This window comes from Acanthochromis polyacanthus, chromosome 14 (assembly GCF_021347895.1).
Source record: "Acanthochromis polyacanthus isolate Apoly-LR-REF ecotype Palm Island chromosome 14, KAUST_Apoly_ChrSc, whole genome shotgun sequence".
NCBI classification, from domain to species: Eukaryota; Metazoa; Chordata; class Actinopteri; family Pomacentridae; genus Acanthochromis; species Acanthochromis polyacanthus.
In genome coordinates this window covers 2,281,531-2,308,279 of record NC_067126.1, presented here as the reverse complement: position 1 = coordinate 2,308,279, position 26,749 = coordinate 2,281,531, and the positions used below count along the sequence as shown (strand labels likewise).

The 26,749-nt window shown below is 40.6% G+C and overlaps 1 protein-coding gene and 1 long non-coding RNA gene across 3 annotated transcripts in view; one reads left to right on the top strand and one right to left on the bottom strand.

The window, feature by feature from the left end:
• Positions 1–23,827, top strand: part of LOC110972868 (uncharacterized) — a 43,739-nt gene extending 19,912 nt beyond the window's left edge. The window contains exon 5 of the long non-coding RNA XR_007946449.1: positions 21,194–23,827. This is a non-coding gene — a long non-coding RNA (uncharacterized LOC110972868). The remainder of the gene's footprint in view (positions 1–21,193) is intronic.
• Positions 1–26,749, bottom strand: part of LOC127537039 (NACHT, LRR and PYD domains-containing protein 3-like) — a 246,767-nt gene that overhangs the window by 158,383 nt on the left and 61,635 nt on the right. The window lies entirely within an intron of this gene.

Genomic DNA, 26,749 nt, shown 5'->3' with positions numbered 1-26,749 from the left:
TGTTGCACATAGTGGGTGAGGACGCACTAGAAGTTTATAATAACTTCACGTTTGCTGATGGAGATGGAATGAAGCGAAATAATAAAATGGAGGATTTTTAAGCTTATTGCATACCTAAGAGAAATGTGACATTTGAGAGGCACAGATTCTTCACGTGTACGGAAGAGACAATCGATCAGTATGTAACAGAGCTATGGAACAGAGGACTGAGACTCTTTAATAAAAGACAGACTTGTGTGCGGTGTTCCTGATAATTGAGAGGAAAATCTCGACCTGGAAAAAGCATTGAATCTGTGCAGAGCAGCTGAGACTGTAAAAGTGCAAGCAAAAGAACTGGTCAGTGACAGCTGCAAGGTAGATGCTGTGAATAAGAACACAGCTCTGTGTGTGTTCTTGTTCATAGAGACAGTAAAGAAAAGACTTCGATGAATCGCACAGCATCCTCAAAAAAAAAAACTAAAAAAAAGTCCAGCATATGGCAAAACATGCAGCAACTGTAACAAAAGTAACCATTATGCTTGGTGCTGCAGAAATCATACCCCAAAGCAAAGCCCATACAGTGGATGAAGATGACACTGATGAATTCTATGTAGATGCTGTGACAGAAAACAAAGTGGGAAAAAAGGATTGGATTATGACACACAAAGTGAATGACATGCACATGGAGGTTAAACTGGATACCCGTGCCCAAGCCAATGTCATATCAGAGACAGAGTTCAAGAGAATCAGACCCAGACCCAAAATACATGAAACTAAAGTGAAAGTAAGTGGGTACTCAGGAGAAGAAATACCTGTGAAAGGAAAATGCATGGTTAAAGTGACACAGAAGGACAAAGAACATACACTAGCATTCACTGTGGTGCCAAAGAATGTGCAGCCCATACTTGGTTTATATGCCTGTGAGAACCTAGTCGAGAGAGTGCTTGTAGTGGAAACTGACGATGACAGATCACTGTATTCTTTTATCAAATCATAATGATTTGATGAAAGAATACAGTGATCTGTTCCAGGATCTTGGCTGCCTGTCAGGAGAACACACAATCAGAGTGGATAACAGTGTGCCACCAGTCATCCATCCATGCCACAAAGTACCATTTGCTCTTCAAAAGCCACTGAAAGATGAGCTTGACCAGATGGAGAACCGGAGGTGATTGAAAAGCTTGATGAACCAACAGAGTGGGTGAATTCTCTTATTGTTGAGAATTGACAGTCAAGGGTATGTATAGATCCTAGAGATCTAAATAGAGCATTTCAAACTCCCCACGAGAGAAGAAATAATGTCAGTTTGCAAATGCAAAATACTTTATCAAACTGGATGCATCATAAAGATTTTGGCAGTTAAACCTGGATGATGCAAGTTCAAAACTATGCACATTGTTGAATATCTGCCAAATGGACTGTTGAGTTCATTTGACAAATATAGATTCCGGCGACTGCCATTTGGCATTGCTTTAGCACTCGAGGTGTATCACAAGACAATACACATGATCTATGAGCACCTGGAAGGAGGCGACATCAATGGATGACATCATTGTGTGGGGAAGCACAAAAACAGAACATGACATGAAACTGAGAAATGTTCTTGAGGCAACCATAAAAGCAAATCTGAAGCTGAATAAAGAGAAATACCAGCTTGGAGTAAAGGAACTGACATTTGTGGGGGACCTCTTGAGCAGCGAAGAGGTCCCCCACAGACCGGATCCCAGAAAAGTGTCAGCAATCGAAAATATGCCAAGGCCACAATGCAAGAAGGATGTACAGAGGTATAATAGCAGGATCAACTACATGGGAAAATTCATACCCAATCTCTCTGAACAGATTCAACTGACTGAAAAGAAAAATTCAATGGGAGTGGAATCATGAACATGAAAAAATGTGGTACGACTTGAAGAAGTTGCTCAGAGAAGAGCCAGTTCTGAAGTTTTAAGATCTGGTGAGACCTATTAAGATGCATCACAGAGCGGGCTTGGAGCTGTTCTTATGCAGAAGTATAGTGACTGGCAGCCTGTTGCATATGCTTCATGATCCATGACGGACGCAGAGACAAGATATGCACAAATTGAAAAAGAACTGCTCACATAACATATGCCTGTGAAAGATTCCACCAGTTTGTGTCAGGGCAGGCAATCGGTGTTGAAACTGACCATAAACCACTGATGACATTGTTCTAGAAGCCACTCAATGACTGTCCATTGAGAATCCAAAGAATGATGATCCGGCTGCAACGCTACACATTCAAGGTGATGTACATCTTTGGTAAGCTGATGTACACAGCCGACACTTTATCCAGAGCTGTTGGCCCAAAGGAGCCAGCAAACACCAAAATGAACAATGATGTAAAAGCATATCTGAACATGATCACGAGCGCACTGCCTGTCGCGGATACGAAAAAGGAGCTTGTAAGAACAGAAACAAGCAAAGATGACACTTTAGAAACACTGTGCAAAACTATCATAGATGGATGGCCCAACTGTAAGCAAGATGGCTCACCTGTTATTCAAGAGTACTGGAACTGCAGAGCTGAGCTGTCGGTGGTGGAAGGTATAATCTACAAGGGAAGCAAAATCGTCATTCCAAAGAGTCTACAAGGAGACTTGCTCTGGAAAATACATGCAGGACATCTTGGCATTGAAAAATGCAAAAAGAGCATGCGTAGTGATGTATTGGCCACAGAATAATCAGGATTTGACAAATGAGGTGTCAGACTGCTCAACATGTTTGAAATACCAAGCAAGCAATCCTGCAGAGCCATTTATGCGACACCCTGTGCCAGACCGACTTCATCAGAAGGTGGGTTCTGACCCCTTTGTTTCTGGAGGAAAGGAGTACATTGTGGTCACAGACTATTATTCCCTGTACATTGCACACTACAACCGCAGTAACTGTGATTGCATCCATGAAAGCCATATTCGTAAGACACGGTGTGGCAAGTGAAGTTGTTACAGACAATGGACCACAATTTGCCAAGATGAAGTTCAGACAGTTGGGACTTTGCTCAGACAACATCAAGTCTTCACTACCCGCGGTCTAATGGGCTAGTGGAAAAGTCAGTCCAAACTGTGAAAAAACTGATGGGCAAGGCATGAGACAGTGAAACTGACTTCTATCAGTCTGCTACCACTACCAGTGTGGTGTGTCGCCAGCTCAGCTCCTTAAAGGACGATGCCTGAGATCAAACCTGCCCATCCAAGATGACCTACTTAAGACAAAGGAGACAAACAGTGTGAAGAAGTTCAAGGAGCAGCAAAAAGCAAAGCAGAAGTTCTATTATGACAGAGGAACAAAGAACCTACTTGAACTGTATGCTGGGGACCAAGTCAGTACGTTTACATGGGACCTGTAATTCCTCTTTAATTCGGAATTAAAGGTAATTCTGCTTTAAAATCTCCTTGTAAACACTTTATTCCAAAATAAAAAAAATACTTCTGAATAAACTACCTGGTTTATTCCGATGTTAATTCCGAATAAACTAATTCCTGTGTATGTTCTATTCATGTATACAGTTAATTCCGCTTTAGTTAATTCCACTCATTCTGCGTATGCTTGACTCCTCACGTAGCGATGTACACGTTCTGCAACCTTACTAGTGCGAACACATTCTTGCAACTTCAACAGAAGTAGTACGCCATTGTGGAGTTGCTGTTTCAAAATGACAATAAAAAGCAAAGCGAAAAGCGTGCTTATTAGTTGTTCCTTCATGTTATAGGGGAAAAGAAATGCTGCGCCAAATGAAGATGTTTTCTTCTGGTAAACAGGGATATGTCACGTCCACTCCCTGTCCAATCAGAATCCTTTCCAACGCCCAAGCGTTAAAGGGCCATGTAAACCTTAATTTGGAATTAATATTTCCATGTAAACTCGAAGCACAAAACTTTAATTCCGAATTAGTTAATTCCAAATTAAAAAACTTCATGTAACCGTGACAAAACAGCCACATGGACACAAATGTTCTGAATGAAGTTCAACCAAGGTCAAATACCATTCAGACAGAAGATGGAGCTCTCCTGAGATGAAATCGCAGAGATCTTCTCAAGGAACCTGCAACTGGAGAACAGAGGTTTGCTGAACAACCTCAACACACACTCAAGACTCCATCACCTGAGTCACCTATGCAAGGACAAACACTCAAAGTCTTCAAGAAATGTGAAGCCACCTGAGAAACTCATTGAATAGATTTAAATGTGTTTATATGTTAGTTGTAAGATTATGATGTCATAATATCTAAGTTTTAAGTACAGTTGTGTCCTTGTGTGGTACAGACTGACAGAGGTTAGTATGAGCTGATTTTGTTTTGTTTAAGTTAACTGAGTTCAGCTTAACAAGTAAAAAGACAGTTATTATTCTTTAAGTATACGTAAGGGAAGACAATGTTAATTTTGTGAAGACAGAGCAAGGTTTTATAGTCGTTTAAGTTTGTAGTTGAAAAATGTTTTTATGTGAAAAAAAGTCATTCTGATAGTAACATAAGTCAAAGGACTTAGAGGGGTTATATTTATGAAAATAGAAGGCATTTATTTTGAAAGAAATTTTAAAAAGGAAGATGTAATGATAACAGCAAATGCATGTTTGCCTAGTATCAATGGTTCATGTGAATGCTGTTTATACCTCCGGACAGTAGGGGGCGTTCGGTGTCTGCAAGTAGATTAACCGCAGAGCTCAGACATGCTTAACCAATGACGTATATATAGAGCTAGACCGCTCACTGCTCGGCGGAAAACAGCAGCGCCATGGTAAATCGGCGCTGACTTCCGGTAGTGGCAAGAAGCTGTGGCGCGCGCTATTTGATCCTGTGTAAATACACCAATTTCAAGGCCTGCTTGTCATCAGTGATGGGACAATATGTGTTATGTTATGGCTTTTACTGTTACCAGACAATAAAATCTCTGTCCTAGGCACGTTTTCACGGCAATCACAGCATTGTTTAGCCCTCACAGACAGAGACCACCACACAATAATGAGTGCTGAATGGTGATGCAGTGATTGTGTCAACAACAAATGTTTCATACTTTCTGCAGCATTAGTGTTTTACTTACCTGGGCTCTAAAAAAATATTCGAACCAATGCCAAATAAGAAAATTAGTGTTTTAAACAATTTTTCTCCAATTCAAATTATTCAGTTGGACTTTGAAAAGCAGCACATGCAGTAGAAAAAAATTCCAAATTATGTTTTAGTGTAAAGAGGGATGGAAAATTCACAAGGATATCAACAGGGCAGAAAACTCGTGCACGTTGTCATCTACAAGCTAAACTAATCAGCTTAACAACCTGCACGGTGGTTTTTCACAGCTGCTCAGACCCACATACCCTGGAATGGTTGCTTTTTTCCTCCCACAAAAATGGCCATAAAAAGTTTCTGGAGGAGCAATTCTTGCAGTCAAAACACACAAATCTTCTGGTTGCCTCAAAACAAAGCTTCAGCTATTCTATTTGTAAGTCAGCTGTGGAATTCAAAACAATGAACGAATTAAGATCCTATGAAAAGCTTAATTTGCTTTTGTTCTGTTAAATGTGAAGCTGATGACTGACACCTGAAATGGCAAAGAACTTTCATAAAAGTTCCACAAACACCTCAACAAGAACAGCTTGCAAAAAAGTTCTTGAGCAAGAAATCAAGCAACATTATTTATGTAGTACCTTAACATACAGAGGTTTTTCAGAGTAAAATGTAAAACATAAAGTAGTATAATAAAAAATGAAGTCACTTTAATCAGAAAAGGTTCATTGAATACAATGGACACTCATTTCTAGAATAATTAAAACTGATTGAGTAAAACAGCCAAAAGAAGACAAGAAATAGAAAAAATAAAAGCATGTCAAACACTAATTGCAACAACCAACAGAAAAGAAGTTAATTTAAAGTAAATGAAAAAAGTGCAGATAAATTTATTAAAAGTATAGTACAACATTAAAGTGTAAAACTTGTAATTTCCTCTACAGCAGGTGTGTCATACAATGGGAATTTGAACCCAAGCAGCAGGCAAACATAGGAAGGTAAGGTAAATAAGGTTTTAATAAGAAAATAAAACAGATTTTTAAATAAGGAAGCAGGTGGGAAACAGCAGAGAAATCTAACTAAATAAAACTGACTAATCTAACAGAAAACGGACCTGAAGGCAGAGGTTAAACACAACATAAGACTTGGTTGAATCAAAAAGGGGAAGGATGCTTACTGAGTCCAGTCCAGAGACTTGCGAAACAGAGTCCAAGGGGAAAACTGAGTCCGGGGAGTGACGTGCAGCAATGGAGAGCAGAGTGAAGCGGATGGCAGGACGCAAGAGAAGCAGGGAGGGTGAATCAATGAGCCGGCAATCAGCTGTGAGTGGAGCTGGGCTTTTATCTGATGCTGATCAGTCATTTGTGCCAGCTGTGTAGAGCAGCACAGCTGATTGCCATCTGGCTGATGAGTCAGCTCAGAGGGCTGAAACAGGGGAACTGTGACAAGGTGATGCTATGACTGAGTGCACATTGGCATATGGATGTCATCACTGCAGGACTGTGATCAATCACATAAACTTTCAGGCAGATTGCAGTATGTAGACGGCATTTATACAGCACATCATGCTTCATGATGAACCATCAAAGTTCAGTCAACCCTTTGAGTTTAATTTGCAATTTTCATAAATATTCAACCTAAATGCGTGTTGTATATATGTCCCAATTTCAGGTGTTGGGGAGTTACAAACAAATGACATTATTCTGGTAAAGAAACAGGGTCTATCGACATCAATTTACCTGTAATTGAAAATTAAGTGTGATCAAACATAGTTAATAGCTTAGATAGTTTCCACATGAATGTTGGGTATCACAGCCGCAAAACTGTTTAGATAATGTTGTGGAAGGCAAAAGTACAGTTATCTGTGAACCAGTCATCATCTCATGAAGCATTAACAAACATTGATCTCAGTTCTAGTGCACTGTGTGGGTGAGCAATGTGCAGGTACATAATTATATTTACATATGCTGGATGTCACTCATATGTACTTCTAAACAAGGAATACCTTTATATGCATCAAGCATGGAATGAGCATCATCAGACAGAGCTTGTATTTCCTTGGTTTTAGCTAACATGGCCTCCAACGTCACTCTGCAGCGCTTCTCTCTACGTTTAGCATCGTTGAAGTCCTGCCTTAGCTTTTCATGCTGTACATTTAGATCATCATATTTCCTCTTCAGGGTGTCAATGTCTGTACAGTATGCATGGTCTTCACTAACAGCAGCACTGTCCTCTTCAGACTCTTGTTCAGGCTCTATGTCGATGTGCTGGTATAATGCCACTGCTGCCTGGCTGGTTTGGGTTGTCCTCACTGCGATCTAAAACATTTGATAAAAAAAAATTAACATGGCAAATTCCCAAAAGATGTGTTTCTGTTTCACCAATACCTGAAAGAAAACATTATCACAATGAATGGCTGCAAATCACAATGAAAGCCAAAAACCGATCCTGAATCATTTTCATAGCCACACAAACTGACAAGAAAAGAACTAAATTGAAATAATGAGCAACCATTAACAATTAAGGAACATAACCTTTTTCTCTGGTTTCCCCAGATTGAGGGATGGTACAGCCCCTGGCCTGAGAAGCTTGTGTTGCACATGTTTTGAGAGGATGAAGTCCTCCTCCCTGAAATGGTTGCTGCATACATAATTATGATCATCTCCTCTTGGTCCCCACCGCTTCTCTACTGATGGCCTGTATCCATTGCTCTCTCAGTGTGCTGTCCTTGGACTGCTTGGGAAACCTGAAATGTGTGGCATATTATAATACATCCATAGACAATGATGCACTGTGACTGTCATTGAATACTGATAGTCACACCAGCTTACACTGTACAGTTAGTGATTCAGCTAAACTGGCTGAGTGCAGCACTCAAGCCAAGGTCAGAAGGAGTTTCTGTTTGCAAACAAAGAAGCAGAGCAAATTTTAGGCAGAATGTCCCAAATAAAAGAGCCACTTACTTATGAAAGGAAATATTACAAATTTATTGGTGCAGGAGATGGCAGCACACGATTTCACCATGGTCAGATATTAGCCACATCCACCTGAAACCATAACAACAGAGACACTTAAATTAACAGGTTCATGATGTGATGATTGCAAGGTGAGTGTCAGCACGTTTCCTTTCACTTACATTCCAGAGAAGGAATCACAAAACTGGTGGCATTGAAGGAGCTAGCAGAAGTGTTAACTGCTAAGTGCTATGCAGCGACGTATGCACTTGTCAGTGTCACATATGATCATGCCGTGCTGCTCACCTTCTCAAACAGATTTCTAGTTCATTAACACATATTTTCTGATGACAAAAATAGCCTTGTCACCCGTCACCAGGTCAGAGTGAGACCACAGGCACAGGGGGAATGGCGAGCCATGAGCATGACAGCGAACTGGGGAACTCTCCTGAGGAGAGTCTGCTCAGCTGCAGTCAGTGAAAAACCCAGCCAGTGCTGGTCTAGGGCCTCCTGGCCTGGTGTTCTCAACGTATTTCAAGCATTGTGACTTGATTCCAACACAGAAGTTTACTGTACCTTGGTAAATCACTAAACACAAAGTCACATACCGTGCTGGTGTCCAATGTGAAATCCCCGTCTTGCCACTACCGGAAGTCAGCTCCTATTTACCGCCTCTCAGCGGCCAGTGAGCGGTCTAGCTCTATATATACACACGTGGACAAAATTGTTGGTACCCCTCAGTTAAAAAAGGAAAAACCCACAATTCTCACTGAAATCACTTGAAACTCACAAAAGTAACAATAAATAAAAATTATTGCAAATTAAATAATCAAAAACAGCCATTACTTTTGAATTGTTGATTAACATAATTATTTAAAAAAACAAACTAATGAAACAGGCCTGAAAAAAAATGATGGTACCTCTATAAAAGATTGAAAACTATTTGACCAGAGTGACATGATTAACTCAGGTGTGTCATTTAATTGACATCACAGGTGTTTCCAAACTCATAATCAGTCAGTCTGCCTATTTAAAGGGAGACAAGTAGTCACCCTGCTGTTTGGTGAAAAGGTGTGTACCACACTGAACATGGACAACAGAAAGCGAAGGAGAGAATTGTCCCAGGACATCCGAAAAAAAAATTATAGACAAACATCTTAAAGGTAAAGGCTATAAGACCATCTCTAAACAGCTTGAAGTTCCTGTGACAACAGTGGCTCATATTATTCAGAAGTTCAAGACCCACGGGACAGTAGCCAACCTCCCTGGACGTGGCCGCAAGAGGAAAATTGATGACAAATTGAAGAGACGGATCGTTGGAATTGTATCCAAAGAGCCCAGAGCAACCTCCAAAGAAATTAAAGGTGAACTCCAAGGCCAAGGTACATCAGTGTCAGATCGCACCATTCGTCGTTGTTTGAGCCAAAGTGGACTTCATGGGAGACGACCAAGGAGGACACCACTGCTGAAAAAAACTCATAATAAAGCGAGACTGGAATTTGCAAAAATGCATGTTGACAAGCCACAAAGCTTCTGGGAGAATGTCCTTTGGACAGATGAGACCAAACTGGAGCTTTTTGGTAAGGCACATCAACTCTATGTTCATAGACTCAAAAACCAAGCATACGAAGAAAAGAACACTGTCCCTACGGTGAAACATGGAGGAGGCTCAGTAATGTTTTGGGGCTGCTTTGCTGCATCTGGCACAGGGTGTCTTGAAAGTGTGCAAGGTACGATGAAATCTGAAGACTATCAAGGCATTCTGGAGAGAAATGTGCTGCCTAGTGTCAGAAAGCTTGGTCTCAGTCGCAGGTCATGGGTCTTCCAACAGGACAACGATCCAAAACACACAGCCAAAAACACCCAAGAATGGCTGAGAGAAAAGCGTTGGACTATTCTAAAGTGGCCTTCTATGAGCCCAGATCTGAATCCCATTGAACATATGTGGCAGGAGCTGAAACATGCCATTTGGAGAAGACACCCATCAAACCTGAGACAACTGGAGCTGTTTGCTCATGAGGAGTGGGCCAAAATACCTGTTGACAGCTGCAGAACGCTCATTGACAAATACAGAAATCGTTTAATTGCAGTGATTGCCTCAAAAGGTTGTGCAACAAAATATTAAGTTATGGGTACCATCATTTTTGTCCAGCCCTATTTCATTAGTTTGTTTTTTTAAATAATTATGTTAATCAACAATTCAAAAGTGATGGCTGATTTTGATTAATTTTCAATAAATTTTTATTTATTGTTACTTTTGTGAGTTTCAAGTGATTTCAGTGAGAATTGTGGGTTTTTCCTTCTTTAACTGAGGGGTACCAACAATTTTGTCCACGTGTGTACGTCATTGTGCTTAACACTAGCAAACCCAGGTTTTTTTGGCTATAAAGAAAACCCAGAAGGTGGTCAGAAGACCCCGAAACCAAACTGACAACTCTGGATAGCTACAATTAGCATCTGAATACTTGCAAATGTGGCTGCAGGGCTACCTTGGCTTTGTCAAACAATAGAACAATAGACCACTCAAACAGGCAATCAAGCAGATGACCTCCACAAGGGACAGTCCTGGCTCCATTCCTGTTCACTCTGTATACATCTGACTTTAAATCCAGCACTGAGTCCTGCCACATTCAGAAATACTGATAACACTGCTATCGTGGCATGTATCAGAAATGGACATGAAGCTGAATACAGAGATCTGATAAGTGCCTTCAGTGACTGGAGTCACAAAAACTACCTGCTACTCAACTCCTCAAAGACAAAGGAGATGATCATAGATTTCCGCAGATCCAAACCCCCTGTTCAGCCAGTGAACACTTGTGGACATCGAGATGGCGACATCATATTTACACACGTGGACAAAATTGTTGGTACCCCTCAGTTAAAGAAGGAAAAACCCACAATTCTCACTGAAATCACTTGAAACTCACAAAAGTAACAATAAATAAAAATTTATTGAAAATTAATCAAAATCAGCCATCACTTTTGAATTGTTGATTAACATAATTATTTAAAAAAACAAACTAATGAAATAGGGCTGGACAAAAATGATGGTACCCATAACTTAATATTTTGTTGCACAACCTTTTGAGGCAATCACTGCAATTAAACGATTTCTGTATTTGTCAATGAGCGTTCTGCAGCTGTCAACAGGTATTTTGGCCCACTCCTCATGAGCAAACAGCTCCAGTTGTCTCAGGTTTGATGGGTGTCTTCTCCAAATGGCATGTTTCAGCTCCTGCCACATATGTTCAATGGGATTCAGATCTGGGCTCATAGAAGGCCACTTTAGAATAGTCCAACGCTTTTCTCTCAGCCATTCTTGGGTGTTTTTGGCTGTGTGTTTTGGATCGTTGTCCTGTTGGAAGACCCATGACCTGCGACTGAGACCAAGCTTTCTGACACTAGGCAGCACATTTCTCTCCAGAATGCCTTGATAGTCTTCAGATTTCATCGTACCTTGCACACTTTCAAGACACCCTGTGCCAGATGCAGCAAAGCAGCCCCAAAACATTACTGAGCCTCCTCCATGTTTCACCGTAGGGACAGTGTTCTTTTCTTCGTATGCTTGGTTTTTGAGTCTATGAACATAGAGTTGATGTGCCTTACCAAAAAGCTCCAGTTTGGTCTCATCTGTCCAAAGGACATTCTCCCAGAAGCTTTGTGGCTTGTCAACATGCATTTTTGCAAATTCCAGTCTCGCTTTTTTATGAGTTTTTTTCAGCAGTGGTGTCCTCCTTGGTCGTCTCCCATGAAGTCCACGTTGGTTCAAACAACAACGAATGGTGCGATCTGACACTGATGTACCTTGTCCTTGGAGTTCACCTTTAATTTCTTTGGAGGTTGCTCTGGGCTCTTTGGATACAATTCCAACGATCCGTCTCTTCAATTTGTCATCAATTTTCCTCTTGCGGCCACGTCCAGGGAGGTTGGCTACTGTCCCGTGGGTCTTGAACTTCTGAATAATATGAGCCACTGTTGTCACAGGAACTTCAAGCTGTTTAGAGATGGTCTTATAGCCTTTACCTTTAAGATGTTTGTCTATAATTTTTTTTCGGATGTCCTGGGACAATTCTCTCCTTCGCTTTCTGTTGTCCATGTTCAGTGTGGTACACACCTTTTCACCAAACAGCAGGGTGACTACTTGTCTCCCTTTAAATAGGCAGACTGACTGATTATGAGTTTGGAAACACCTGTGATGTCAATTAAATGACACACCTGAGTTAATCATGTCACTCTGGTCAAATAGTTTTCAATCTTTTATAGAGGTACCATCATTTTTGTCCAGGCCTGTTTCATTAGTTTGTTTTTTTAAATAATTATGTTAATCAACAATTCAAAAGTAATGGCTGTTTTGATTATTTAATTTTCAATAAATTTTTATTTATTGTTACTTTTGTGAGTTTCAAGTGATTTCAGTGAGAATTGTGGGTTTTTCCTTCTTTAACTGAGGGGTACCAACAATTTTGTCCACGTGTGTAGGTGTCCACCTTGATAATAAGTTGGACTGGTCTACAAACGTAGACTTCATCTACAAAAAGGGCCAGAGCCGACTTTATTGCCTCAGAAGACTTCGATCTGTGGTATAATTTGGCTATCTAAGGATTAGATATGTATAAAATGAAAGTGCTATGGTATGTAATGCATGAAATATGAACAGCTAAAAATCAGAAATATCTGTCCGACCTTGGGATTCAAAGGTCAATATCAGCATGTGGGATAGGTGGTATCAAAAAATAAAAGACATCATTTGAAATTACAGGAATTTCCCTAAATTTTGACACCGAGCACAACTTGCTTCTATAGAGAACGGGAATGTGACGTCACGTTGCAAAGCTTTCACTGGCGGCTTCCTTAAAACCTGCACATTTGTACATGTTTTTAGTGCACAAACTTTCTGGCCATCAGCAACAATGGGGCGCACATGTTGTGTGGTGGGTTGTGACAGTAAGTCTCACCACTTGTCTGGGAGAAAATTGTCCAACGGACTGAAATATTTCAGTTTTCCCGCTTGGAAAAGGCATCAGGAGAGCGCAATCTCGGAACTGACAAAGAGACGCCGAATGGCTTGGATTGCTGCCATTAAACAAAAGTCAATCTCTTTCGATAATATTCCCAAGACGATGTTCGTTTGTTCCAGGCATTTCCATAAGGGTGAGTTGCCTTTTTATTATCACTGTTATAATTTAATATAAGAATATGTTCTCATGCAGACCGTCTTTGGCTCCTAGCTGGTTCAAAAACGTGTTGTAGCCTTTGCTAGGTTTGTTGTTGTCATTTTGCTCACTTCCTACACTACAGTTTGAGGAGGCTACATACTAATGATTTACAACTCTGCTGATGCAACTAGGGCCTTGGGATTGCAAGCAGTTCAACTACTATGCAGTAACTTTTCGTTCCCTTCCAGGCAAACCAGCATACGAAATGTCAGACTGTAATCCAGACTGGGTTCCAACCCTTCATCTGGGATACACAAAAACCTCTGCAGAAAGTAGTTGTGCAGACCGGTATGAACGCAGACTCCAAAGACATCAGACTACTAAAGAACTTGGTCCTCTTTCAGCTACTGATCCTGCCACTGAGTCACCAATGCCTGTTGAGCCATCCTCAAATGCTACATCTTCTCCACACTGCAAGACCTTGACTTCAGAACGTGATTTTAATCGGTAAGAAAAAAATGTTTTTCACCTGACATCTTTGCACCTCACATCAAGAAAAAAGAAAATAATTAATTGCACTTTACATATGAAAAAATACATGCAAAATAATTTTAATATAAATGCCAATTATATATCTTGTGATTTGTTTACTGGGAAAGTCAAAATTGTATAAAATGCCAATTATATACATAGGATGGTATGAATGTGATGTCATCATGTAGGATCGGCATGTCAGTTAGCATTCCAGTTGAGATATAAGTACACTGTGCTATAATTTTAAATCTTACAAAGTTTTGTTTTTTTTACAGCAGAGATTTTGGGAATTTCCATCTTCTCCACCTGCTCCTTCACCTGCATCTTCTCGTGCTTTTTGCACAAAGACACAGTTTGAAATGGACAACTTAAGAGAGGAGAACAGAAAACTGAAAAAGCAGCTGGCCAAACATCAAATGGATGAACAATTTCTTAAAAGTAGTGACACTAGGGTGAAATACTACACTGGTTTACACTGTTTCAGTGTGTTTATGGGTATTCTGGCACAGATACTACCATGTCTTCCATCACGTCGTAAACTATCACCTTTTCAAATGTTGCTTCTTACTCTGATACGTCTCAGACTCAACTTGCCCATTCAGCATTTAGCTTATTTGTTTGACGTTGATCATAAAACTACACACGTGGACAAAATTGTTGGTACCCCTCAGTTAAAGAAGGAAAAACCCACAATTCTCACTGAAATCACTTGAAACTCACAAAAGTAACAATAAATAAAAATTTATTGAAAATTAAATAATCAAAAACAGCCATTACTTTTGAATTGTTGATTAACATAATTATTTAAAAAAACAAACTAATGAAACAGGCCTGGACAAAAATGATGGTACCTCTATAAAAGATTGAAAACTATTTGACCAGAGTGACATGATTAACTCAGGTGTGTCATTTAATTGACATCACAGGTGTTTCCAAACTCATAATCAGTCAGTCTGCCTATTTAAAGGGAGACAAGTAGTCACCCTGTTGTTTGGTGAAAAGGTGTGTACCACACTGAACATGGACAACAGAAAGCGAAGGAGAGAATTGTCCCAGGACATCCGAAAAAAAATTATAGACAAACATCTTAAAGGTGAAGGCTATAAGACCATCTCTAAACAGCTTGAAGTTCCTGTGACAACAGTGGCTCATATTATTCAGAAGTTCAAGACCCACGGGACAGTAGCCAACCTCCCTGGACGTGGCCGCAAGAGGAAAATTGATGACAAATTGAAGAGACGGATCGTTGGAATTGTATCCAAAGAGCCCAGAGCAACCTCCAAAGAAATTAAAGGTGAACTCCAAGGACAAGGTACATCAGTGTCAGATCGCACCATTCGTCGTTGTTTGAGCCAAAGTGGACTTCATGGGAGACGACCAAGGAGGACACCACTGCTGAAAAAAACTCATAAAAAAGCGAGACTGGAATTTGCAGAAATGCATGTTGACAAGCCACAAAGCTTCTGGGAGAATGTCCTTTGGACAGATGAGACCAAACTGGAGCTTTTTGGTAAGGCACATCAACTCTATGTTCATAGACTCAAAAACCAAGCATACGAAGAAAAGAACACTGTCCCTACGGTGAAACATGGAGGAGGCTCAGTAATGTTTTGGGGCTGCTTTGCTGCATCTGGCACAGGGTGTCTTGAAAGTGTGCAAGGTACGATGAAATCTGAAGACTATCAAGGCATTATGGAGAGAAATGTGCTGCCTAATGTCAGAAAGCTTGGTCTCAGTCGCAGGTCAAGGGTCTTCCAACAGGACAACGATCCAAAACACACAGCCAAAAACACCCAAGAATGGCTGAGAGAAAAGCGTTGGACTATTCTAAAGTGGCCTTCTATGAGCCCAGATCTGAATCCCATTGAACATATGTTGAAGGAGCTGAAACATGCCATTTGGAGAAGACACCCATCAAACCTGAGACAACTGGAGCTGTTTGCTCATGAGGAGTGGGCCAAAATACCTGTTGACAGCTGCAGAACGCTCATTGACAAATACAGAAATCGTTTAATTGCAGTGATTGCCTCAAAAGGTTGTGCAACAAAATATTAAGTTATGGGTACCATCATTTTTGTCCAGCCCTATTTCATTAGTTTGTTTTTTTAAATAATTATGTTAATCAACAATTCAAAAGTGATGGCTGATTTTGATTATTTAATTTTCAATAAATTTTTATTTATTGTTACTTTTGTGAGTTTCATGTGATTTCAGTGAGAATTGTGGGTTTTTCCTTCTTTAACTGAGGGGTACCAACAATTTTGTCCACGTGTGTATCTCCAACACATTCGGAGACACAATTTCTGCTATGTACACACACCGAAAACCATTAGTACACTGGCCAGAGAGACATTGTTTGCGGGCCACCATGCCACACCAATTTGTGGAGGCTTTTGGTAATCGTGTGGCCGTTATCATAGACTGTTTCGAAATTGGAATTGAGAGAGCATCTAATGTGAAAGCTAAGGCACAGACTTTTTCACACTATAAACATAAACACACACTCAAATATCTTATTGGCATAACACCACAGGGGGCTGTTTCTTTCATCTCAACAGGGTGGGGGGGTCGTGTAAGTGATAAAAAGGTAACAGAAGACTGGCATTTTAAATAGATTACTACCTGGCGATTTAGTTTTGGCTGACCGTGGGTTTGATATCACAGACAGTGTTGCACTGGTATGTGCTGAAGTTAAAACACCTGCTTTCACCCGCGGCCGTAGTCAGCTTGATGCCATTGACGTGGAGGAGACCAGAGAGCTTGCACACCTCAGAGTCCACGTGGAGAGAGTAATCGGAGTTGTTTGTACAAAATATTCTTTACTTAGTTCTACTGTACCTGTGAACCTGGTGGTTCGTTGTGGAGGTGAGGACCTAGTTCTTCTCGACAAAATTGTTTGTGTGTGTTGTGCCTTAATTAATACATGCCCAAGTGTTGTTGTGAAATTGTAAATAATGGTCATGTGTTAACTATTTGCTTATTATGAATATCGAGTCCTTTTTCTATTCAGATAAGCTTGATGTATGCATGTTTTCATAACTCAATCAATTGATGTACTATCAGCAAAAATGTACATAAATGTGTTTTTTAAAACCAGTCAGTTCAAAATATGTAATGCACTGAAGAGAAATCACAAGTTGTACTGTTTTCTAATAAACATTTTATTTTGTTCATAATCCTTTTCTGTTGTATTCTGTCAAAATGCACTGTAGTGCTAAACATTCAAGTGCTCTTACTGACAATAGGAAATACTGAGTTGAAGAGCATAGAACAGTCTGGTTAATTTAAATCAGAGTTGAAACAGAAGTTTGCACCCCTAGCTGTGTTTGCAGTCTGGACAGAACCATTCTTCAGTAGTTGAAGGTGCCTTTCCAAGCCCCACACAGCAATAATGGAACCACTGGATTTTACAGTTTTCATTGTCACATGCAACCACGTTATCCAGTGACTCCGGGCCTTGGCACAAGCACCATACTTCAGCAGCAGTCTCTCGTTTCCTTTTCTTTCTGGTGTTTGTCTTCGATGCTTCTGTGATGTCCTTCAGAGGTTGGCTGGTGTGTGTGCATTTTTATGAGGGTGACAAACTCTGTTGATGGTGGAAATTGCTGGTGTGGAGAGGTTTGATGTTATAACAGCATGGATATTAGAAGCAGTTATTCTTCCAGCTCTCAATGAATACCAAGACTTACAGAGATGTTGAAGTCTAGTTTTGCCTTCTATCAAGGCTGCCTGACTCTCTGATACTGCTGTCATGGGTACAAGCCCTTCACAATGCTGCTTGAGCACTGATAACTCACAGTCATCCTTACTTGTATCTCTTAGACACAGCAAGGATTTTGGTTGCATTTGTGGTTGGACAGGGTCTACATATTGTTCATAGTAGTCTTCCATCCCACTCAAACAAACGGCTTTGGTGTCAGAGTTCAAGATGGCAAGGAGAGGCTTGAGGTCTGAAAGTGTGGGGCTGTGCTTACAAGGATGGACTGTGCCAGCACGTGTGCGAATTCCAGGCATCTTAACTCCTCCAACACTATCATCAAATTGTCTTTTTTTAGCAGCAGCAGTAGAAAAGTCTATCTTGTGAGCTACCTCTCCATGAATCTTTTGCACATTGCCAGGCATTACCCAGTATGCCGGAACATCAGTGACAGTCTTGGTTCCTCTAATCCTCACAGCCACCTCCAGTTTAAACAGTAGTGCTCCCACATGCGTGCATGATTCAGCAATGCCAGCCATGCAAGTGCAGTGTGCACAGTCCACTTGGCCACTGGAGCTGATGATGACCCATGGCTGCAGCGGTGGTTCATTCATCCTTTGTGAATGTAAAACCTACAAAATGGACAAAGACAAAGTAGTTTAAAAAACAGTTTAACCCTACAATTTGCAGTCAATTCCAGCCATTTTCGGTACAAAAAAAAATCGCTAATATTTCATTTGTCAATGAAAATATGATGAGACAAGACATATTTTGGACAAAATAGTTTACTGGCTTGTTTCGTCTGGATGTCCAAGGTTGGATTATGGCCGTTTTTCGTGGAATATTTTCGTCTGTGTGTAATAATGAACCCGGAAATGTGAGTCGTGCTGTGTACGTTGAAGCCGAGAACGGATGGATGGATATTTGTTGTTTTTCGGACAAATGCGTTTATATTACCCGCTGTGGTAATCACATCCGAAAGTGCTTTATACCAGCGGATTCATGAGAATCTAAGCTTTCCATCGGCGTATAGTGTTTGTATAATCGCATTTGCAGCTTCAGACATTTAAGGAAATGCTTACGCAGATCTCAAAGCGTCCCGCGGGCGGGACACTGAAGCTTAACGGGTTTTAAAGTAGCACAGTTAAACTAGCATAGATTGTTTTATAAAAACTAATTATCTCAATTTAGAAATCAAAAAAGTCAAAAACTGTTAAAGCTAGGCGTGTGTGACTGTGTGGCATAACATCAAACTAGCATGCTGAGAGGTGTTGATACTTACCTTCGAACGAATTAAGGCTTTTTCTTTGTTCACGTGGAAAATCTGTAAATCCTGGACCCATCCGCTGGTGAATAGTTGGTGAGCTTCTAACGATTTATAACTTTTAAACTGTTGAGCTGTGTAGGCACTTGTTCCACAAACCAGATAGGCGAAAATATCCGGGAAAGTGATGTTAGACAGAAGGTCATAGTCATTGGACCAGCTTTGGTGCTCATATGGATCTATCCCACCAATTAATCCAATTTTTTCCATGTATCTTTGCTTGGCTTCGTTGTTCAGTTTTTCCCTGTAGATAATAGGGCATTTGCCTCTCTTTCGGTCCATTTTTTGGACGTAAACGATAGATTCCACGGATGACGCTGTTCGACGCTGTTCGGCTGTTTACAATTCCAGGCCACAAACATGGCGGGCACATCCCATAATCCACCGCGGTATGACGTTCATTCCCGAACTCTATAAACCCTTCTATGTTTAATGTATATATGTTTAATGTAATTTAATTAATGAATCCAAAGGTCGGACAGATATTTTTGATTTTTAGCTGTTCATATTTCATGCATTACATACCATAGCACTTTCATTTTATACAGATCCAATCCTTAGATAGCCAAATTATACCACATAAAATCTCTAATGGATATGATGAAAATTTTTGTGTAATGGGTGGCCAAATGTAGCAGTTTAGAAGTTCGTGATGGATAAAATCGCAACTTTGTCATTCTCTGTAACATGCAATTATAAATAGAAAGTAAATATTTCACATATCTGAGGACTATAGGTCACTGTGAAATGATTCGGAAAATTTCAGATCTCTATCTTTTGTTGTTCAGAAGTTATAGAAGTCAGGAAATGGTCGAAAATTTCAAGTCTTAATTTTAGCCGCAATTTTAGACTACCCCCTACCTACTTCAAATGGCCATATCTTTGAAACTAATGACAATAAAGCATTCAAATTTTGGATTTTCCCATCATATATAATGTACTAAATGTATGTAAAAACTTAGCAAAATCTGAGAGGGTCAGGTGGGAAGTTGTCTTAAAATTGGTTGATTTCATATGGAATGACCCCAGTATATATGGCTGGAGATGGAAGATGACAATACACCCTATCTACAGTAAGGCATGGTCACAGTATCACATGGTCATAAGTATTCAGACCCTTTGCAGCGACATTCATATTTAACTCACATGCTGTCCATTTCTTCTGATCCTCCTCGAGATGGTTCTGCTTCTTTATTGGAGTCCAGCTGTGTTTAATTAAACTGATTGGACTTGATTAGGAAAGGCACACACCTGTCCATATAAGACCTTACAGCTCACAGTGCATGTCAGAGCAAATGAGAATCATGAGGTCGAAGGAACTGCTCAAGGATCTCAGAGATAGAATTGTGGCAAGGCACAGATCTGGCCAAGGTTACAAAAGAATTTCTGCAGCACTCAAGGTTCCTAAGAGCACATTGGCCTCCATAATCCTCAAATGGAAGAAGTTTGGGATGACCACAACTCTTCCTAGACTTGGCCATCCAGCCAAACTGAGCAATCGTGGAAGAAGAGCCTTGGTGAGAGAGGTAAAGAAGAACCCAAAGATCACTGGGGCTGAGCTCCAGAGATGCAGTCGGGAGATAGGAGAAAGTTCCACAAAGTCAACTATCACTGCAGCCCTCCACCAGTCGGGGCTTTATGGCAGAGTGGCCCGACGGAAGCCTCTCCTCAGTGCAAGACACATGAAAGCCCGCATAGAGTTTGCCAAAAAACACACGAAGGACTCCCAGACTATGAGAAATAAGATTCTCTGGTCTGATGAGACCAAGATTGAACTTTTTGGTGTTAATTCTAAGCGGTATGTGTGGAGAAAACCAGTCACTGCTCATCACCTGTGATATTTCAGTTTTCCTTTTTTAATAAATTTGCAAAAATTTCTACATTTCTTTTTTTTCTGTCAAGATGGAGTGTACATTAATGAGAAATAAAATGAACTTTTTTGATTTTGGCAAATGGCTGCAATGACACAGAGAGTGAAAAATTTCAAGGGGTCTGAATATTTTCCGTACCCACTGTAGAGCAGGGGTAGGCAAACTCCTGCTTGTTGATCTGTGAACAGCACCGTTTCACACCTACGCAGTGACTCCACAGGAATGTGTAAAAAGGTCGTCTGCTTGATTCCCTGTTTAAGGACCTCAATGCTCACAAAAGATATGCTGATTAGGGTCAAATGACCCTTCTCTGGATTCAATAGTGATATTTCCCAACTGGCCCACTCTTGGGTTTGCTAGTGTTCCTGTCTGTACATGTGATGAAGCCAAGTTCTACATAAAGCACTTTCTTCTTCAAGTAATGACTTTGTTATTGAGAAACCACAACAAAAACAATACATGGTGTAGTACTGTTAATCTCTGCTCAAAACTCATCTTTTCAATAATCATTTTGCCTCCTCCTCTTTGTAGTTTTGTTTTTGTTTTGTTGTTGTTCTCTTTGTTTAAGCGACCTTGGGTTTGTGAAAGGCGCTATATAAATTGAACATATTATTACTGTGTTACTGCAGTGTTTTTACACTGTATAGGTTTTTCCCAACAGGATGTTCCATGATGCATGGGCACATGCGTGGTGACCAAGCTCCCCGGAAATTGGCGTCACCATTCTTCAAATGCTATTTTTCCAAAATGTTAATCTGTTCCATGGATCTTCCACAGGACTCAAATAAATTAGTTCTATTTCTGCGTCAGGCCTTCCTTTCTGCCTGCTCGCGAGACACTGGGAAGCGACAATCAACTCTGATTTGCCTGATAACAAATAAGCACATGCACACTTCCAGTGCACTGATTAGGCTGTGTATTATGGGGGGTAGAAAGGGGTTTAAGCCTAAATATGGACTCTTTCTGTGGACTGAATATTTGTTTGAGAAGAGGTACTGTTAGTTTGCACTTTGTTAAACCCACAATATGTATTATGATAATTAAGGCACAATATGTACTTTTTGTTTTAATGTCTTAAAGGTGTACATGTAATGTTTTTGTGGTCTGCCACCTGCTGTTTCATGAAGATGTTCTTGCTTTGTAGGAATATACTACAATATGGTATAAAACTTATATCTGTCTTGCAGTTATTCAATTAGAACAATTTTCATTGCAAAAAACTATCTTAACAAACGTGCATTCTTACTCTGATGGGGCTTGCCTCTCTACAGATCTGGGGCCTCATTTATAAAACATTGCATAGGATCCATACTAAAAATTTGCGTACACCGAAAATCTGAAATGGGCGTACGCCGTTCGACCCTGATTTATAAAACTGTGCATAAGCACAGCTGCACGCACTTCTTTATAAATCACACACCAGCTGGAAGATTGCACAGGTGGATCCACCTCACATTCCGCCCACAACACATCCACATTTTACCATGAATGGTCAATGCAAAGTAACTCAAGAATGTATCTGCGTATAAATAAGCTGCTGATCCATGGCATTTTACGCAGCGCCGGTCTGCAGTCTTTTCCCTACACTGAGCGTGGTTGTGGTGTGACGCATGTGGGCCTGCATGCCTGTACAGGGCTGATTAATGGTTGGACGCTCATCCCATTCGGCCGCATATGGATAAATAAACAAATAATTTACTTTTTTTGCCTTTTTACTGTGATAGTTGCAGTGAAGAGTGACAGAAAATGGGGAGAAGAGTAGGGGGAAGACATGCATAAAAAGGCCGCAGGCAAGAATCAATTTGCAAATGAGTCTTTTCACTGCTGTGCATCAGGATGAATCAATCATGTGTTGACCCAGGCCACCCTGCCACTAAATTTGTTATGATCATGTCCGATGTACAAATAATTTGTAAACTGATTGAATGTACATTTTTTCAGTTCACATAGACAAATTCATTTTCACTTGGAGCCCTTACAGCAACATGAGTGCAGTCAGTTACGCCGATTACATTTGGGAAACCGGACATCGCTGCAAATTGCCGTTTAATGTTGGCCTGTTCACCCACAGTGTAAGGAAACCTGATGTATTGACTGGTCATGTTTATAATGTCATCCAAAACAGCTGGCATTATTGCGCTGAGGGATGGTTGTGATATCCCAGACCTAAAGGACATCATTTAACTGTATATCAGACCCAGATAGGATTTAGACAACAAATTTAACCTCATATATTCTTCATATAAAACACATACCTGTCGGCCACTTCCCGCTGGAAGGAGCCGGTGTCGCCAGAAACCCCCGAGTCGTCAGCTCCTGTGTCTGTACCGGGATGGCGTGGTTTCGACGGGTGGGTCTGTCTAAGCACATAGATCCAAGAGTACTGCTCTAGGGAATTTGAATCGGCTTATTAGCCAGTCATCGTCATGGGCCAGGAAATCCCCGTGATCCCTAAAATCTCTCTCCATTCTTAACGTGATCTTCCAGCAATGCCAGCGCATTCATTGTGCCACATTACACACGGCTGTCACCCGCTATTTATCCGCTTGATCAGCGATTGGACTGATTGTCACACGCCTTTTCCAAATTAGCAATCAATCAGTGCCACTCACCGCTCTATATCATTTGAAGATGGAAGTTTGATATATGAACATAGTTCTGCAAATACAGTCGTAGGCCGAATGGCGCACTATAGGAACATCTACAACAATGAGGGTTTATGATTATCCGGCTCTACAAGTCTAGTATGTGAAAACAATAAAGGTTTGAGATCAATCTGGTTTCAATTCACCACTTCACCCTCCGGCACTGCCGTTCCCTCTGTCTCCAAAATGTACGTAAACAAGCATCAAAGTTGGCGCACCGGTGCGCACATTCTCACACCAAGTTTGTTTTTAGAAATCACAACGTACACAGTGTATGCAACTTTCTACACAAAGGTTGTGATTTACACCACTTTCTAGCCCTGTTTTGTCCGTACGCAAGCATCAAGCATCAAGGTTGGCGCACCGGTGCGCACATTCACACGTTTGTTTTTATAAATCACAACCTTTGCGTAGAAAGTAGCCCTGTTTTGTGCATACGCAAGCTTTATAAATGAGGCCCCTGACCTGTAACCTGGCCTTTTTGGCATCACCTCATTGTCTCCATGAAGATAGATAAGTTTCATGCTATACTGTGTAACATTGTTTAGTATTTCAAGTTGGATTCAGTCATAGTTAAAAGAACCATACATGTAGCTTCTTTGCATGCAGAAGAAAAAATACATAAAGTTAAATAAATATCCCAAAAGTGATATTTTCCTCACTTGTCTTTTCTCAAAATCTATTTTTGCATGTTTTGGTGTAGGTGTAGTAGTCATTATTTTGCAGGTTTACAAGTACATTTTGTATCATAAATTGATTATTAAAACATAAAAATACGGCATATTATGAGTAGATTTTATGTATAATAGACAGAACAACTCCATTTAAAATGCAACGTTTTAATGTTGTTCTACCACTTTAAATTAGTTTTTTGTTTGATATCTCCCAGTTAATTTTATCATTTATTGATGTACAATAAGCAATTATTACATGTAAAAAAAAAAGGTACAGGATATGGTCTATTTATATACAACACTGTAATGGGAAAATCAACACTTTTTTGCAGACTAAATATTTTTTTTAATGTTTTTCAACTGTGATATCATTCACTGTAAATAACTTTACATATTTTGTCTGTCACATTATCTACTGTGCTGCTGTATTTTTACAGGAATTCTCTGGTAACCACAGCTGTATGGAGTTAGAACAGTCTCATAATTCACAAATGCACACAGAAGAATTCACAAATGTAAACTGCAATCCACAAATGCACACAGAAGAATTCACACATGTGAACTGGGGTTCACAAATGTAAACTGCAATCCACAAATAAATGAAGAAAGTTCACAAATGTATTTCTGCATTCACAAACTGCTTTTGTGTGTGAATCTTTATTGAGACTGCTCTGCCGTCAGCTGGATCCACAAATGCATTTTTTTCAACACGGAAGTTTCTGTAGCCAATCAGATGTCTCCCTCCTTTCAGCCAATCACAAAAACTTACCCCACGTGGGGGTGGGTGTACTGTTCAGCCAATCATATGAACGCGTCCGCACAGCGTTATACTTGACCGTGTCATTGGGCTGAAGAGTGAAGCTGCCCGTCGGAGAGACCATGGCGTCTGATGGGGACAATAGACCCTTTATTTGTTTACAAACATTGTGACGTTTTTTGTGGCCGGGGCTTATGCTGGAGGCAAAAGCTGAGCGAGAAGTCAAGCGGGACTGGGAGTATATAGTTTGCGCTGGGAGTTTGCAGCGCAAACTCGAGCATTTTTAACCCGTTAAACTTCAGTGTACTGCCGGCGGTACACTTACTAATTTGCATAGGAATTTAAAGAATGTCCGAAGACTGCAAACGCGAATATATAAACATTATACGCCGATGGAAAGCTTAGATTCTCATGAATCCGCCGGTATAAACCACTTTCAGATGTGATTACCACAGCGGGTAATATAAACACACTTGTCCGACAAACAATGAATATCCATCCATCCTTTCTCTGTACACGGCTTCAACGTACACAGCGCGACTCACATTTCCGGGTTCATTATTACACACACAAAAAAAGATTCCACAAAAAACGGCCATAATCCAACCTTGGACATCCAGATGACACAAGCCAGTAAACTATTTTGTCCAAAACATGTCTTGAAGTCGGTATATAATCCACGAATCGGTCATTTTCAAGGAAATACACCTCGCGATGCGCGTCCAATATGCCCTGTATTTCTCGTCATATTTTTTTTATCTACAAATAGAATATTAGCGATTTTTTGTACTGAAAATGGCTGGAATTGACTGCAGCTGATCGTCTCTGGAGAGACAACAGGTCTGATTTGTGGCACTGGCAGCGAGCAGTGACACTTTTTGTGGCACCGCTGCGGTGCCACGGTTAATGCCACTGTTTGGGCGAGATGCCACTGCCGCAGCGACATTTCCAGTGGCCTCTGGAGATGCCAGCAGAGATACCACGGTTAATGCCACTGTTTAGGGAACATGCCACGGTTAATACCAGTACTTTTACCGCTGTTTAGGCGAGATGCCACGGTTAATGTCAGTATCAATGTCACATTGAGCCTAGTCTCAATGTGATAGAGACTAGGCTCTATCAACTTTTCTAAAATGTCGTCCTGCTATGTTTTTGGATGCCAGAATAGGAGGAATTACATTGGCGAACGCAAATTAAAGTTTTATAGGATTCCACCGAACACTCGTGCTCAGAGGGAACGAAGACAGTTGTGGTTAAATGCACTGAGGCGAAAAGACTGCACAGAGACGATCAGCTGCAGTCAATTCCAGTCATTTTCAGTACAAAAAAATCGCTAATATTCTATTTGTAAATAAAAAATATTAAATTCAATTCAATTCAGTTCAGCTTTATTCCAGACACTGGGTCCAAATACACACACCATAAGGACACAACAAGACACACACACACACAAAAAAATACAATCAAAAACAATAACCCGTTAAATATGACGAGAAATACAGGGAATATTGGACGCGCATCGCGAGGTGTGTACGTTGAAGCCGTGTATAGAGAACGGATGGATGAATATTTGTTGTTTGTCGGACAAATGTGTTTATATTATCCGCTGCGGTAATCACATCTGAAAGTGGTTTATACCGGCGGATTCATGAGAATCTAAGCTTTCCATCGGCGTATAATGTTTATATATTCGCGTTTGCAGCCTTCGGACATTCTTTAAATTCCTATGCAAATTAGGAAGTGTACCGCCGGCAGTACACTGAAGTTTAACGGGTTAAAAATGCTCGAGTTTGCGCTGCAAACTCCCAGCGCAAACTATATACTCCCAGTCCCGCTTGACTTCTCGCTCAGCTTTTGCCTCCAGCATAAGCCCCGGCCACAAAAAACGTCACAATGTTTGTAAACAAATAAAGGGTCTATTGTCCCCATCAGACGCCATGGTCTCTCCGACGGGCAGCTTCACTCTTCAGCCCAATGACACGGTCAAGTATAACGCTGTGCGGACGCGTTCATATGATTGGCTGAACAGTACACCCACCCCCACGTGGGGTAAGTTTTTGTGATTGGCTGAAAGGAGGGAGACATCTGATTGGCTACAGAAACTTCCGTGTTGAAAAAAATGCATTTGTGGATCCAGCTGA